Here is a 10,160-nt window from a genome sequence, read left to right on the forward strand (position 1 = left end):
TTTCATGCATTTTGGTAATATGGTTCATCAAAATATATTTTTTCAACAAGTCCAGCTCCGCCAAGGTGGCCCTCTGCACGACTTTATAACGTGGAAATGAACCAACCATGCCCTTGGTCCAACTCGCTGGCGGTAGTGTTCGAACGGTCATCACCTCGACCTCCGCCGCAAGTAGCGACGCTCTAAATCGCTCGGACTCCTTCCGTCCCATACTGTCCTGTGACCACGAAATCTGCTCCCCGTTTTCTTTTTAGCCGTGTACTGAATCCCGTTTTCTGCGAAAGAGGTTTTGCATTTGCCAAAATTCGTTTCTTTTTAAAAATGGGAGTGGAATTATAAAGTGGGATTCGAATGTGGGAGTGAATGAGCCAATTCTTAAAAAAAGAAAAAAAAAAAATGGGGGTTCCCGAATCAGAACTTCTGGATTATCTATTTTTTTTTTTTTTTAATCTTCATTGTTCTCGTTTTTGTGTTTTTAAAATGCCACCCAACGCCATTGTCGATGAATTGTTCATGCGTTAGGTATTACCAACAAAACCAACGATTCTATTGAGCTGTAAGGAACTTCTTGCACGTAAAGGGTTAGAAATCTAGAGCATGATATAAGAGAGAGAGAGAGAGAGAGAGAGAGAGAGAGAGAGAGAGAGAGAGAGAGAGAGAGAGAGAGAGAGAGAGAGAGAGAGAGAGAGGGGGGGGAAGAGGGAGAGGGAGAGAGAGAGATATAGAGATAGAAAGAGATAGATAGAGAGAGAGATAGATAGATATATAGATAGATAGATATAGAGAGAGAGACAGAGAGAAAGAGAGAGAGAGGATGCGTGTGTATGATTATGCATACGTGCGTTCCCCATGCATATATTCTGCTAAATGTATTCACCTAAAAGTATTCACCTAAGTAAGCAGCAGCTGTATTCACTCCGCTAATTTCCATACGAGACAATACACACTTGTTTTTCTTCGTGTAAATCAAAATCTACTTCAGTGGTTCTGAATTTGGGTGTCATGAACAGTATCAGCTGGTACAACTTACACATTTCTATATGTGATCAATCTGAACCTAAGTTTATCAAATATATGTGAAAGGTGGAAGGGGGAAACATAGGTTTTGGTCCGATTATTGAGTTTATTCCTGACCGGTTTCGCTTTACAGTAGCTACCGTAGAGCGAAACCGGTCAGGAATAGACTCAATCATCGGATTAAGACCCGTGTTGTCCCAACGTCTCAACAACTATCAAATATAATTATGATTGTCGAGTTTGTATTAAAACGAAGTGTTCCTCTTCATTATTTTCTTTTTTTCTTCTTTTTATTTTTATTGGCGGGGTGAGATTTGGGAGAAGAGTGAAGAAGGAGACATATTAATGTCGAGAATTTGTGAACGGTGGGATGGAGTGAAAAAGGTTGAAAGCCACTGGTCTACAATCACTTTCTTTTTATTTTTATTCTATTTTTATTTATTTATTTATTTATTGTATTTTTTCAGATTGTTCTGCTTGTAGATCTTATCCAAAGAACTATGACCAACAACTAGAAGACCGAAAACGTACTCTACTAGACATTATCCACCTATTTTGTGATTCACCATGGTCTTGGAACATGTGTTAGACTCGTGATCAACAGTTACTGACCTCCCGGATGAGAGCTCAGAGGTCGTATGACCGATCTGTGGGTAATACTGTGACCTTACACACACATACACACACACAACTCCCCGCCCACGAGAGTTGGAGTAACAACCCGCAGCGCAGAGATACTGAAATTATTTCAGCCCTGTGTGTGTGTGTGTGTGTGTGTGTGTGTGTGTGTGTGTGTGTGTGTGTGTGTGTGTGTGTGTGTGTGTGTGTGTGTGTGTGTGTGTGTGTGTGTGTGTGTGTGTGTGTGTTTATTTTACCTAGTTGCATCTTACGGAAAGGGGAGCTATGTTCGTGGTGTCCCGTCTCTGTATCTCACAGTATCTAAATTGTTCTTAAATTCGTGTATGGATTTGCACACTATCGTTTCGTCCAATTTATTCCAGGCATCCACCACTCTGTGACGAAAGCTGTTCTTTTTCAGGTCTCTTCTATAACTGTCCTTCTTTGAGCTTCCTTCCATGTCCCCTTGTAGTACTCTTATCCCAATTTAGTAAGTCTTCTCTATCAAGGACTTCTATACCTTTCATAATTCTGTAGATGGTCAACAAGTCACCTCTTTCTCTTCTTTCTTCCAGAGTCGGTCATTCTAGTTTTGACAATCTCTCTTCATATAACATTTTCGAAAGTGTTAGGGCCATCTTCGTAGTTGCTCTCTGAATTCTCTCAATTTTCTTTATATTCTTTTTTGTACTGGGTGGCCATAGTGTCGCTGCGTACTCCAGTCTTGACCTTATCAGTGTGTGTGTGTGTGTGTGTGTGTGTGTGTGTGTGTGTGTGTGTGTGTGTGTGTGTGATTGTAAGTGCACCTAAATCTGTTTACCTAATTGTAGGAGTTTTGGTGTTCTGAGTCCCCATCTATGTCTCCGTTTTCTTCTTAATTTTCCTTAAATTCACTCGCATTGTCCACCTGTACTTTTTTCTAATCTATTTCATTGATTAACACACTTATGCAAGAAACTGTATTTGTTTCTTACGCAAATTTAGGTTTTAGAAAAAAAATAGACAAAAATTGGTTCACCAACAAAGTAGTTAATAAACGAAATAGACTTCATAACCATGTAGTAATCGTTGAAAGAACGGTTTCTTTTAAGAGAAGATAAGATAACTTGGGGAGAAAAGATGACAAGGGGCATGGAACTGCCGAGTGTGGGGCTCATGGTCTCTTGCAGTCTCCTTCATTCTTATGTCATGTTTGTATGTCCTTTTCCTATTTTATCATTCCACACTAAAACATCTTCCATGTTTTTTTTTTTTTTTTAATAATAATGCGGGTCTAAGAATACCCACCATATCACCTCCTCTCCCTCCCCTCCCCTCCTCTTCTCTCTTCCAGTGTAGAGGACGTGGGGGGGGGGGACAGAGTGGCAATCCAAGCTTATCTAATCTTTTCTCATCCGTTTAGCCAAACCACGGTAAACACCATCTCAGTTCCTCCCATCTTTGTGCTTACCATTTTTTGTCACATATATTTCTTGTATACGTAGAAACCACACCACCACTGCGTGGGTGTATTTACCTAGTTGTATTTACCTAGTTGTATTTTACGGGAAGGGGAGCTATGTCCGTGGTGTCCCGTCAAATCTCCTCTCTCTCTTCTTTGCTCTAATATCTGTAGCTCAAGTTTTGCTAGTCTCTCTTCATATGATAGTTCTGAGAGCGTTGGTGCCCGTGTGTGTGTGTGTGTGTGTGTGTGTGTGTGTGTGTGTGTGTGTGTGTGTGTGTGTGTGTGTGTGTGTGTGTGTGTGTGTGTGTGTGTGTGTGTGTGTGTGTGTGTGTGTGCATTTACCTATTTACCTAGCTGTATTATACGGGTAGGGGAGCTATGCTCGTAGTGACCCGTCTTTGTATCATCATCTAGTTTGTTCTTAAATTTTTGTACGGTTTTTGCACACACTATTGTTTCGTCTAATTTGTTCTAGACATCCACCAGTCTGTGTGGAAAACTATTTTTTTTCAGATCTTTTCTGTAACTATCCATTTTGAGTTTCTTTTCATGTCCTCTTGTTTTTATTTTGTCCCACTTTAATCAATCTTCTCTGTCAAGGACGTGTGTGTGTGTGTGTGTGTGTGTGTGTGTGTGTGTGTGTGTGTGTGTGTGTGTGATTCACCATGGTCTTGGACCACGTGTTGGACTCGTGATCGACAGTTATTAATCTTTCGGATGAGAGCTCAGAGCTCGTATGACCGATCAATGGGTAATACTGTGACCTTACACGCACATACGCCCCCAACTCCCCGCCCACGAGAGTTGGAGTAACACCCCGCAGCGCAGCGATACTGAAATTATTTCAGTCCTGGGCGGGAGTCGAACCCGGACCGTCGTAGTGGCAGGCGAGAATTCTAACCGCAGTGCCACGAGTGTGTGTGTGTGTGTGTGTGTGTGTGTGTGTGTGTGTGTGTGTGTGTGTGTGTGTGTGTGTGTGTGTGTGTGTGTGTGTGTGTGTGATTCACCATGGTCTTGGACCACGTGTTGGACTCGTGATCGACAGTTATTAATCTTTCGGATGAGAGCTCAGAGCTCGTATGACCGATCAATGGGTAATACTGTGACCTTACACGCACATACGCCCCCAACTCCCCGCCCACGAGAGTTGGAGTAACACCCCGCAGCGCAGCGATACTGAAATTATTTCAGTCCTGGGCGGGAGTCGAACCCGGACCGTCGTAGTGGCAGGCGAGAATTCTAACCGCAGTGCCACGAGTGTGTGTGTGTGTGTGTGTGTGTGTGTGTGTGTGTGTGTGTGTGTGTGTGTGTGTGTGTGTGTGTGTGTGTGTGTGTGCGTGCGTGTGTGTGTGTGTGTGTGTGTGTGTGTGTGTGTGTGTGTGTGATTCACCATGGTCTTGGACCACGTGTTGGACTCGTGATCGACAGTTATTAATCTTTCGGATGAGAGCTCAGAGCTCGTATGACCGATCAATGGGTAATACTGTGACCTTACACGCACATACGCCCCCAACTCCCCGCCCACGAGAGTTGGAGTAACACCCCGCAGCGCAGCGATACTGAAATTATTTCAGTCCTGGGCGGGAGTCGAACCCGGACCGTCGTAGTGGCAGGCGAGAATTCTAACCGCAGTGCCACGAGTGTGTGTGTGTGTGTGTGTGTGTGTGTGTGTGTGTGTGTGTGTGTGTGTGTGTGTGTGTGTGTGTGTGTGTGTGTGTGTGTGTGTGTGTGTGTGCGTGAGTGTCACCAGTGATTAGGGCCGATCGTGTAACTGGAGGAGGGGGAGGAGGAGGGGGAGGAGGAGGAGGAGGAGGAGGAGGAGGAGGAGGAGGAGGAGGAGGAGGAGGAGGAGGAGGAGGAGGAGGAGGAGGAGGAGGAGGAGGAGGAGGAGGAGGAGGAGGAGGAGGAGGAGGAGGAGGAGGAGGAGGATGGGGAGACAATTGAAGTTCCTTTGCCTCGATGCTCCAAGGTCAACAGACAGCGAACGAGAAGACAGACAGACAGGCAGAAAGACAGACAGACAGGTAAGTAGATCGATTAGTAGCCAAACAGATGCGTGGGTAGGTAGGTAGATAGGTAGATAGGTAGGTAGGTAGGTAGATAAATTGAGAAACAATCTATGGCCAAATGTAATTAAAAAAAATTAGGCAATAAAGCCAATTGACTGGTAAATATGTAGATGGATGGCGTAGACAGGGAATTAAGTTAATGAATAAATAAAAAATTACGATTCAAGGCCAAATGTAAACAGAGCATATATAGAGGTACATATGCAGTACATAAGTTGTGATAGAACATAAGAAAGGGGGTGACTGCAAGAAACCATAAGGCCTACACTATAACGACAGACAGACAGAAATTATAGGTCAGTAAATAGATAATTATATAAATAAATAAGTAAATAAATAAATAGATAAATAAATGAATATACACATACAAATAAATATATATATGCAAATAGATATATAAATAGATAAATGAAAAAATAGATGAACAAATCAATAACCAAACAAGGAAATAAATAAACAAACAAATGAACAAGAAAACATATAAACAAACAAACAGGTAAATAAACAAATGAACAGGGAAATAAATAGCGGACACTAGACACTGTGGTCACGTGACACGAGGCAGTTGGCGCCTGAAGGCCACTAGTGCAGTGAGTTCCCTCGACACGTCGTCGACGTTGAGATATTTTATTCTGGCGAACGACTGGCGATCTGTTCAGCTGGGGACACGACCCGTCTTCGCTTCGAGTCTCACTGACAGGATTCCCGCAACCCCACAGTAGCCGGCATTGGTCCTCGGGCCCTCTTTCTCTCTCTCACACACACAGGACTTGACGGCAGAGTGGTAGCGTTCGCGGCCGCCACTACGACGGTCTGGGTTTGAATCCTGCCCAGGGCGGGGAATTGTGTGTGTGCATGTGAGGTCACAGCACTACCCATAGGTCGGTCATATGTGAGCTCTGATCCCTCTTCCGGGAGGGAAATAGCTGTCGATCACGAGTCCAACACTTGGTCCAAGACTATGGTGAATCACACACACACACACACACACACACACACACACACACACACACACACACACACACACACACACACACACACACACACACTTCAACGAATGGACGGCTTAGAAGACGTTCTGAAGAAAAGTGAAGTCTGTGGATCCCAACGCAAAGAGAAGTGCCTAGTGTTTTTGCAGGGTGGGGGGGAAATTGCTCGTGGAGTAGTGGTAACGTAGGGAAAGAGGAAAAGGGGAGGGATTACTGAGGGAAATGGAAGGAGATGAGGAGGGAGTAGACTTTGCCCAGCCAGACAAGCGGAAGGTAAACAAAAGACTTAGCGAGGATCAAATGTCTAATAAAAATGTAAAGATTAGAAGTATAGAGAGGAGCAATACAGAAGAAAGTGACGAGAATATGTTCCAGGGATTTAAAGAGGGTGGGGGGGACACAACCCCCCCCCCCGACTGATAAGACTAGAGGAGAGAGTTGATAAGGTGATCGAGGACTTGGAGCGTAAGTTAGGTAACGTAGACTCCATTTTCCAAAGAATTGAAAGGTTGGAACAACTAGAGAAGGCTAACAGAAACTTAACTGAAGAAATAGAGGACCTAAAAAGACAGTTAGGAAATGTAAAGGAGGAGAATGAGAAATTGAAGAAGAATAGTAATGAAAACAGTGAGAAAATAGCTACAGAAGCTAAAAATTGGAGAATAACTCAAGAAGGGAATAAGGTTTCATTCACTGACATAGTCAAACAGCAATTGAAAGAACATAATGAAGACTCAGTTATTAAAGTGATGAGACAGAAGGAGAATATAGTAAGAGAATTAGCTGACAAAAAGAAATGTATAATTATATTAGGAATGGAAGAGAAACATAACCCAGATAGAACCGCAAGAATCAAGGAGGAAAATGAAAGAGTAAGCAGTTTATTAAAATTAGTCCAGGAAGATGAACCAGAAATTATAAAGGAAATTGAGGAAAAATTCAGACTCGGAAAATATAGTACAGATAAGACCAGACCAATTAAGATTAAATTCAGGTCACAAACAACAGCAGAGAAAATTCTATCCAAGACAGGGAAACTAGCAACAAATGATCAATATAAAAAGGTATGGATAAAAAGAGAAATGAATAAGGAGGAAAGAGAGGCAGAAAAGCAGAAAAGAATTGAAGCTAAGGCAAAAAACGAGGAAAGAACGGAGTCAGAGAAAGAGAGATTCTATTGGAGAGTAGTGAACATGAAAATAAAGCAGTTCGACATACTAAAGAAAAACATAAGGGAAACAGAGAATACAATGGAAGTGGCAGAAAACTAAGAGTGTCTTACACAAATATAGATGGATTGATAACAGGATTGAATGAACTGAATGATTATTTGAAAGAAAAAGAACCGGACATAATGGGAATTGTAGAAACAAAATTAAAAGGCCCACTACCACCCAACAGTGTAGGACATGATACATACAATTATTGGATTAGAAACAGAGAGAAAAAACAAGGGGGTGGAGTTATGTTCCTGACTAAGAAGGATATAAACGTGAAAGGTGTCATATATGGAAAGAATACAGTAGAGATGATTATGATAGAAGTGGAAGACCGAGATAAGAAGAGCAGAAAATTTGTGATCAATTATGTGCCTCCGAAAACAGCCTCATGGGAGGAGAGTGAACATAAAAGTATGTTAGAGGACACAAAGATAGCATTAACTAAAATAATGGAAGACGGAGGAAGAATAGTTATGATGGGCGACTTTAATTGCAAAGAAATCTGCTGGGAAGAAATGACAGTAAAGAGTGGTGATGACTCATGGGGAAATGCTCTACTTGAGATGATTACTGACCATTCAATGACACAATGGATACAAGAGAACACTAGGTATAGAAATGAAGAAGAACCATCGAGGCTAGACTTAATAATTACATCTGAACCTAGAATAGTGGACAAGATTGAATATAAAACACCAATAGGTAAAAGTGACCACATATTGATTGAACTGGAACTTAATGAAGAAAAATATATGAAAAGAAATGAACAATATAGAAAAGGAAGAATGATGTATGAAAAAACAAACTTTGATAAAATAAGAGAATTCTTCCAACAAGAAAACTGGGAAGAAATATACAAAGAAGAAACAACAGTGGAAGAGAAATGGAATATTTTGACAAAAATTTACAAAAAAGGAGTGGAAAAGTATGTCCCAAGACAAAAACAAGAAAAAGAATATGTAAAATGCTGGTACAACAAAAGTTGTAGGGAGTTAAAGGACAAAAGAGACAAAGCCTGGAACAGATGGAAAAAAGACAGAAGACCTGAAAAATGGAAAATATATACTGGTTATAGAAATGAATATGTACAAAAGTGCAGAGAGGAAAAAAGAAAATATGAAAAAGATGTTATAGAAAAGTGTAAAGATCAACCAAAACTATTCTACAGATTTGTAAACAATAAACTGAAAAACAAACAAGACTTAGAGAAATTAAGACAAGGAGGAGTTGAATACACTGAGGAAATGGAAATGGCAGAAATTATGAACAAACATTTTAAATCAGTGTTTACAAGGGAAAATATACAACCTGAAGAGATTGAGTGGAAGGAAAAAGTCCCCCCTATGGAAGAAATAGAAGTAACAAAGAATGAAATATTGACACACTTGGGTAATTTTGATGTCAGAAAATCGCATGGGCCAGATGAAATAGCAAACTGGATTCTGAAAGAATGCAGGAATGAACTGGCAGACAAAATACATAGCATAATAAGCAGTTCCTTAAAAGAAGGAAAAGTTCCAGAAGATTGGAAAAAAGCAAATATAGTACCTATATATAAAGGAGGAAATAAAGAAGAACCTACCAACTATAGACCAGTCTCTCTAACAAGTACAATAGCAAAAATATGTGAAAGAATTATCAAAAGTAGATGGGTAAAATACTTGGAAAAAAACAACGTACTAAATCCAAGGCAATTTGGATTCAGACAAGGACGATCATGCGTCACCAATTTAATATGTTTCTATTCAAGGCTAATAGATATAATACAAGAAAGAGATGGATGGGCTGATTGTGCATTTCTAGACCTAAAAAAAGCTTTTGACAAAGTACCACATAAGAAGTTGCTTAAGAAATTAGAATATGAAGGAGGAATACAAGGTAAATTGCTAAATTGGATGGAAGACTTTTTGCAAGAAAGAAAAATGAGAGTAGTGATAAGAGATCAGCACTCTAAATGGAATGAAGTAATAAGCGGTGTCCCGCAGGGAACAGTTCTGGCCCCAATAATGTTTGCTATATATATTAATGATATGGATGAAGGAATTGAAAGCTATATGAGCTTCTTTGCAGATGATGCAAAATTACTGAAAAGAGTGAAAACTGAAGAAGATTGTGAATCACTACAGAGAGATCTAAATAAAGTACAAGAATGGAGTAGGAAGTGGGAGATGGAGTTCAATACAAAAAAGTGTAGTATAATGGAATTTGGAAAAAGCAAAAACAGAATAACAGGATCATATAATTTGGGAAAAGAAGGAATAAAAAAAGTAGAAAATGAGAAGGACCTGGGAGTCATTGTTATGAATAATATGTCACCTGAGAAACATATAAATAAGATTTTTGGAGAAACTTATAATTTAATAAGAACAATCAAAGTGGCATTTACATACCTGGATGAAGAAATGGTGAGGAAAATCCTAATCACCCTGATAAGACCAAGATTGGAATATGCAGCAACGATATGGTCACCAAGTACAAAAAAATGTATAAAAAAACTTGAAAGAATACAAAGAGCAATTACAAAACTGGCACCAACACTCTCAAAACTATCATATGAAGAGAGACTACAAAAACTTAAACTACAGACACTAGAGCAAAGAAGAGAGAGAGGAGATTTGATAGCTATTTACAGAATCATGAAAGGCATAGAAATTACTGATAGAGAATCTGATAAAATGGGATGACAGAAATACAAGAGGACACGGAAAGAAAATAAAAAAAGACAGCTATAGAAGAGATTTTAAAAAGAACAGCTTTCCTCACAGAGCAATAGACAGTTGGAACAAGTTAGATGAGAAAGTGG

Source organism: Oratosquilla oratoria, chromosome 8 (genome assembly GCF_046742065.1).
Source record: "Oratosquilla oratoria isolate Oo_2021 chromosome 8, ASM4674206v1, whole genome shotgun sequence".
Classification (NCBI taxonomy): domain Eukaryota; kingdom Metazoa; phylum Arthropoda; class Malacostraca; order Stomatopoda; family Squillidae; genus Oratosquilla; species Oratosquilla oratoria.